The sequence below is a fragment of the Gossypium raimondii genome, chromosome 8 (assembly GCF_025698545.1).
Source record: "Gossypium raimondii isolate GPD5lz chromosome 8, ASM2569854v1, whole genome shotgun sequence".
Taxonomy (NCBI): domain Eukaryota; kingdom Viridiplantae; phylum Streptophyta; class Magnoliopsida; order Malvales; family Malvaceae; genus Gossypium; species Gossypium raimondii.
Window position 1 is genome coordinate 7,136,577 of NC_068572.1, and position 6,044 is coordinate 7,142,620.

Below are 6,044 nucleotides of genomic sequence, written 5' to 3' on the forward strand. Positions count from 1 at the left end.
GATTCAATGGCAACATTAGGAAGAAATGTTCCTATTGATTTGAGAATTTATGATGTTTCCTAAAGATGATCGTGATGAAGGTTCTACAAGATAGTGTTGGTGTCAATTTTTGTTATGACTAAATGTATTTAGCTTCTTTATCTATATATATATAAAGTCTTTATAATACTTTTTCCCTTAATAAATTGAAAAAAAGGTAGATTTTTTAAAGTAATAATTACAATTATAATTGCAAATACTCTTTAAATATCTAATAAATGTAAGTGAAAAACTCATTTGTCCCAACAAGAAGTATATCTTAAGAACTTAAAACTGTATACTTGTACCAAAAAATCTGCATACAATTTCATAGCTAACCAAGTAAATTTAGATTCCAGTTGCAAGCTTGACCAATGGCACCACCCAAAGGAAAAAAATCCTTAATCCCGACCCTCACCTTGAAAACACAACCCTCTCCCACCCCATGCCAAAAGCAAAAGAACCGAAACTGAAAAGTGAAAACCCTTTTCTCTCACCATCTCAGAAGTTAGAATGTTGCACACATGCATCCAAATAACCCTAACGTAAAAGGCTAAAAACCCAGCTACTACTTACAAGGGGTCAGGGGCAAAAGTGTTTGCCAAAAATGGCGAACTTGGACTCGGCAATGGGCTCTGCGTTTTGGGATCAGACCATATCTACACCTCAGATTTTGGAAGGCTCCGCAAAGTCAGTTCCCGGGGAGCCCTTTCCTCTTGATGGAGCTCGAGCCAGCAAAACCCTTAGAATTCAGCAGCTTTCTCTTCTCAGAAATGGTTTCCCTCTGGGCATCATTCCTTCTTTGTCTCCTCCTTCCGCAAAGACTTGGGATCCTTCTCTCTTCAGACTCTCTTGCTCTGACCCTCCGCTTCTAACTGGTATTTCCACAATCCCACTTTCTCTCTCTTGGACTTTTCTTCTATTTGAAAATGTAGAAACTTTATTAAATCGTGAACTGTAAAACAAGGTTTAGCTTTGAAAATTGATCGAGTTGCATAAAGTTTTTCACTTCATTTCTCCAATGCTATGAGATGAATGCCTCAAAAAGTGGGTTTTATTTTTCTTCTTCTTTCTTTCCCATATAGGTGGCTTGGATTAATTGGTCAGTTTAGGCCCAAAAAACTGATTTCTGCTGTTAAAACAGAGCTTCAGAGTGCTGACGAGTTGGAGCTCTCTGTTTTTAGAGATGCAGCCAATCATTTCCTTGACAAGTCACTGTATTCAATTGCCTTAGCCACACAGCTTTCTTTGCCTCCTTCTTAATGTGGAGCACTGAACTGCAGGGCGAAAAGAAAGGCTATTGGAACAAGTTCAAGCTTTATCACCAGGCACGTATTTCATTCCCATTCATGTTTTATGCTCCCTTTTCACATCTTCCACACTTCTATCTTTCCATGGTTCATCTTTATAACTAGTTGTAGTTGCTACACTTCTATTGTTCTATGTCTACCACATGGATAATAAGGTGTTATTAGTATTATTTTCTATGTGTAGAGTGATTTTGCATAGGTGAATTCAAAGTGTAATAGAGCTAGTATGATGAGCAAGTATTTAAGCAGTTGTTAGTGCCTAGACGTGAGCTCAGCCAATCCCAAGTCTAGTTTTTCCTATTCAAAACCTCAAGTAAGAAGGCCGGCCAATTGAAATTTCAAGACTACCTCTGATTTAGAAGCATGACTTTAAGACATTGCTGTGTTTTAAAGTCTTTTGTCTCATAGTTGTTTACGCAATTTTTGGTGATCGATCAGAATGAGAGATGTCCTTCAAGGAAGATGAAATGGGCTCGAATGCACTTGAGTTCCTGAAAGACAAACGTGAGTTAAGGGTGCACTGGAGCTTATACTGGGCCAACACTTGGCCTAACACTGTACCAAGTTTGGCTGCCTTTATAGTAGAGACTATTATTGTGCTTGACAGTTAGCATATTTAATATTTGGCATAACACTTCGATTAGATTTGAACTGTACATATAATTCTTTTCATGCGAGTTCTTTCTCAAGCTCATAGATAGGCTTGGGCCATTTTTCTTCTTGTGCAACTTTTGCTTTTCTTTTTCTTCAATATCAAAAGATTCACAAATCCCATCGATTCCAAATGAATCATTGTCAACAGTCATTGGTTATGACAACTTATGCAAAACACCTCTTACTGCATTAAGTTTTTATATCCTTCTGATCAGAGGAGTCAGAAGCAACGGACTTACCATTGACATATACACTAGCAATGTTTTTTGTCTTTCTTTCAATGCTTTATGTTAACGTTCTTTCCTTGCTTTTGACATATCTTGAACAACAAAATCAGTTGAGGTGGTTGTTGCAAATCTTTATGTGTAACCATTAGTTACAATAATTGTCTAACACTAAACCAGAGTTTTGCTAGATAAGTTGATGTCAACATAAAAAACAGTTATTACATATTGGACAATGTTAAGTAAAACCTTGGGTGCTCTCACTGTTCCACCATGAGCTGCTGGATCATCTTATTGACTAACAATCTCAGCAAATTCCTTAACCTTTTGTTTGAGACCAATATCATTGTGTGGAATGAATGAAAAAGGCGAAGTTTGATGAAGTCGAGCAAGTTTCTCAATGCTTATGTCTGTTGTTTGGATCAACAAAAGTTGCTTGAGTTCAAGCCAGGAAAACATGGTTAGACAACATTAGATCTAGAGTGGTGTTGCCGACGAATACTAGTCATCTTTTTCTTGGCTGCCGACGAATACTAGTCATCTTTTTCTTGGCTTACCCCAAGCTTGATTTCGATCAAAAAACTTGCTCGCATCATTGTCAAACACCATCCTTTCTAGTTTGTCCGACACAAAACTCTTGGACTCAAACAAAAGATTAAGGAATTTGTTGAAGTTGTTTCAATGGCTCATGGTGAATCAAGGAAAATACGCAAGGTTTTATATGATATTGGGGAAGTTGTGGCAGTTGTTGTTTATGTTCACATCAATTTTGATCTAACAAAACTCTAGGTGACCTTTAGAGGTTTATTGGAGCTGGTGTTACACATGAGGATTTGTAATGACAATCTTATTCAAAAACGAGGGAAGAACGATGATATAGCATTAGAAGAAAGCCGTAAAAAACATTGCTGGTCTATTTGTCAATGGGAAGTTCAGTCATTGCTGCTGCATCCAATGATCAAAAGCATATCACAAAGTGCAATAAGGGAAGCTTTGTATAAATTGTTGAAATCCATGATTGTGAACAATGACTCATTTGAAATTGATGGCACTAACGAATTTTTCTAGATTGAACAAGCAAAACAAAAGTTGCACATGCTGTGGGAAGAAGAAATGACTCAAACATATTTATGAGTGTATTAGATCAAGTTTATATTTGCAGTTAAATCCTAATGCCAAATATTAATGATACTAGTTGTTAAGCATAATAATAGCCTCAAAGCTAGCCATTGGAAAACTCTACAAACCAATAATAAGGCAGCCTTTAGACCAAGCATAAATACACATGTATAATGTATTTTCCGCCTCCAAGGGAGCTCCCTCCTTCAGCTTCTTTATTAGCTCAAGCTTCTTGCTTTCCTCACGACAAAATTATGCTAACTTAAGCATCGGAGAGCGTTTCAGAGCATAACCTCTAACGCCCTCCAAGCTCACATTCTTCTTGCAGGAACCCGAAAACCCCATTTCATCTTCTTCAAAGAACATTTCTCAGCTTGGTCCATCACCAAAAATGCGTAAACAATAATGCTGGTCTTTTTGGTTCCATGATCATGAACGAGAGGTTTTAAAACTATGTTGTTGAACCATTGTTGTGTATTTACAGCTTCCTGATCATGATATCACACTGGATCATGCATGGCCTGAGCTTTTTATGGACCATAAAGGAAGATATTGGGAGGTTCCAGAATCAATATCGTTAGACATGTCTTCTCTTCCTTCTGATTCAGGGTTGTTATATCGTTTTTGCATACACAAAAATAGTGGCTCCCCCATTCTTTCAATGCATTAGATAGCGAGGCACCCTCTGCTTTAATGCCAGGACTATGTGCAAAGGTTGCATTCTCTTACGAGAAGAAAAAGGATTTTTGGAGGCGAAAGGAGACAAAAGAGGATCTCATCGTAAAGACAGACGATGGTTCTTTTTGGCAACCATCATATGATACCCATCTTAAAGAACCTCATGCAACAATATCCGGAATCATAGGTATGGTTTACTTTGTTTGCCACTCTCGGCATTTCCCTGATTTCTCCCTATGTTAACCTTGTGAACTTTTTGCATTTCATGGTATAAGATTGGTTTTTATGGTGCCTTCCATTACTGCAGTTCTTGTTAAGCTTAATGCTGTCGGACCAGAGCCTTGAAGGAATTGCTATTCCTTCCGTTTTTGCTTGCTTGTGGGAAGGGTTAGCAATAGTGTCAGGTCAAATGTATAGAAGGTCTATATACTATGCATTTTTGGCAGGTATAATTGTGGCTCTACTTTTTGAAATGTCTATTTTTAGTCCTAAAACCAACTTTTTCCTGTTAATTCAGTCAAATAGTTTGAATAAGTTTTTTTTTTTTTAAACATGCCATGGTGTAATGCTACACCATGGCATTTTGTTTTCACAATTGGACAAATAGTCTTTTTTCAACTTTTTTTTTTTTTTGTATTTTTTGAAGTGCAAATTTGTTCAATTGTACAAAAAGGTCAAGATTTGTGTCATCTCATCAAATGTTTATTAAAAAATAATCCATGTCAGATTATTTGGCAGAATTAAAGAAAAAAGAAGTTGACCTAGTACTAAAAATACACATTTCGAAAAGGAAAGGCTACATCCATATTTGACCTGAAATTTTCATATGTTTGCTGCTTTTGCTTTGTTTTGGAGGTCTCTTTTTCAATCTCTTGTTTGTTTCTTCCTGGAGGCTCATTTGCAGCCTGGTTCGGAAAAGACTCCGCAAGTGCTGGTGAATCACAGAAAGGGGGTAACGGTCCCACGACCAACAAAAAGGAAAGTCCTTTGAACATGGATTTATTCAGCTCGGTTTGCTACACATTTCAGCACGGCCAGTTCTGGAAGTTATACGGTGACCTAACCCGAGTGGATGCTCGTTTGGACATATGCTCGCTTCCATCGATTGCCAAAAGAGTTGTGAAGAGCTGTTGGTTTAGTGCAGACAGTTCACTATCATTTCCGAGGCTAAATTTGATCTTCCAACAACAGGTTGCAGGGCCAATTGTGTGTCGAATAGATTCGAAGTTGTTGCTGGATCGGAAATTGGGGAAAGGAGGCCCTCACATTGAGGATCTCATATACAGCCCCAGCTATTCCTTCAGGCTTCTACGATCTGGAAAAGTGGTAGCATGGTTTTCTCCAAAGAGAAAAGAAGGGATGATAGAATTGCGGCTGTTTGAATTCTAACCCCCTGCAGATTCAATGCCTCGTGATTGTTTTGTTGTGTTGGTGGAGGAAATTAATAATGCCCATTTCTTCTAATTATATAATTATTTGAACCCAATTGTGAATAAAAGTCTTGCTGCTGAGTTGCTAACTTTGTTGTGTTGTGTTTAGGTCTCATCTCCACATTTTTAGGAACGTCTTTCAAAACACAACTCAATAAATATGTTCGAAGATGGACATTTAAACGAGGCATGATATCTGATATCAAATTTAGTTTTTAAATTATTTATTGATATGGAATATAAGATAAATGGTATCATGTTTACACGTGAATTGTTACGTGATTTGTCATGTCAACATTGTTACAAAAATAATGTTTTAGTTAACATTTTGTTTTTTAAAGAAGTAATTTGTCTAATTTAAATTGACAAAAAGGTTAACAATTCTCTTTCTTCTTTTCCCTTTCATTTGAACAAAATTTGGATTTTAAATTAGTCCTGGAGTTTTAGTGGAATTTATGGGTTGAGTTGTATTGGGTTTATATTGTATGATATACTCGTAATTGTCCAAGTTGATTCCATCGAAACTATATTTGTAAATGATTGACTCAAATTTATTTAAGCTTAATCATATATATATATTAAAATATATCATATTTATTTAATATTAGTAT

General features: G+C 36.6%; 1 pseudogene; it reads left to right on the plus strand.

The window, feature by feature from the left end:
• Window positions 1-327: 327 nt before the first annotated feature.
• LOC105790597 (protein TRIGALACTOSYLDIACYLGLYCEROL 4, chloroplastic-like) lies at window positions 328-5,522 on the plus strand (annotated as a pseudogene).
• Window positions 5,523-6,044: the final 522 nt, after the last annotated feature.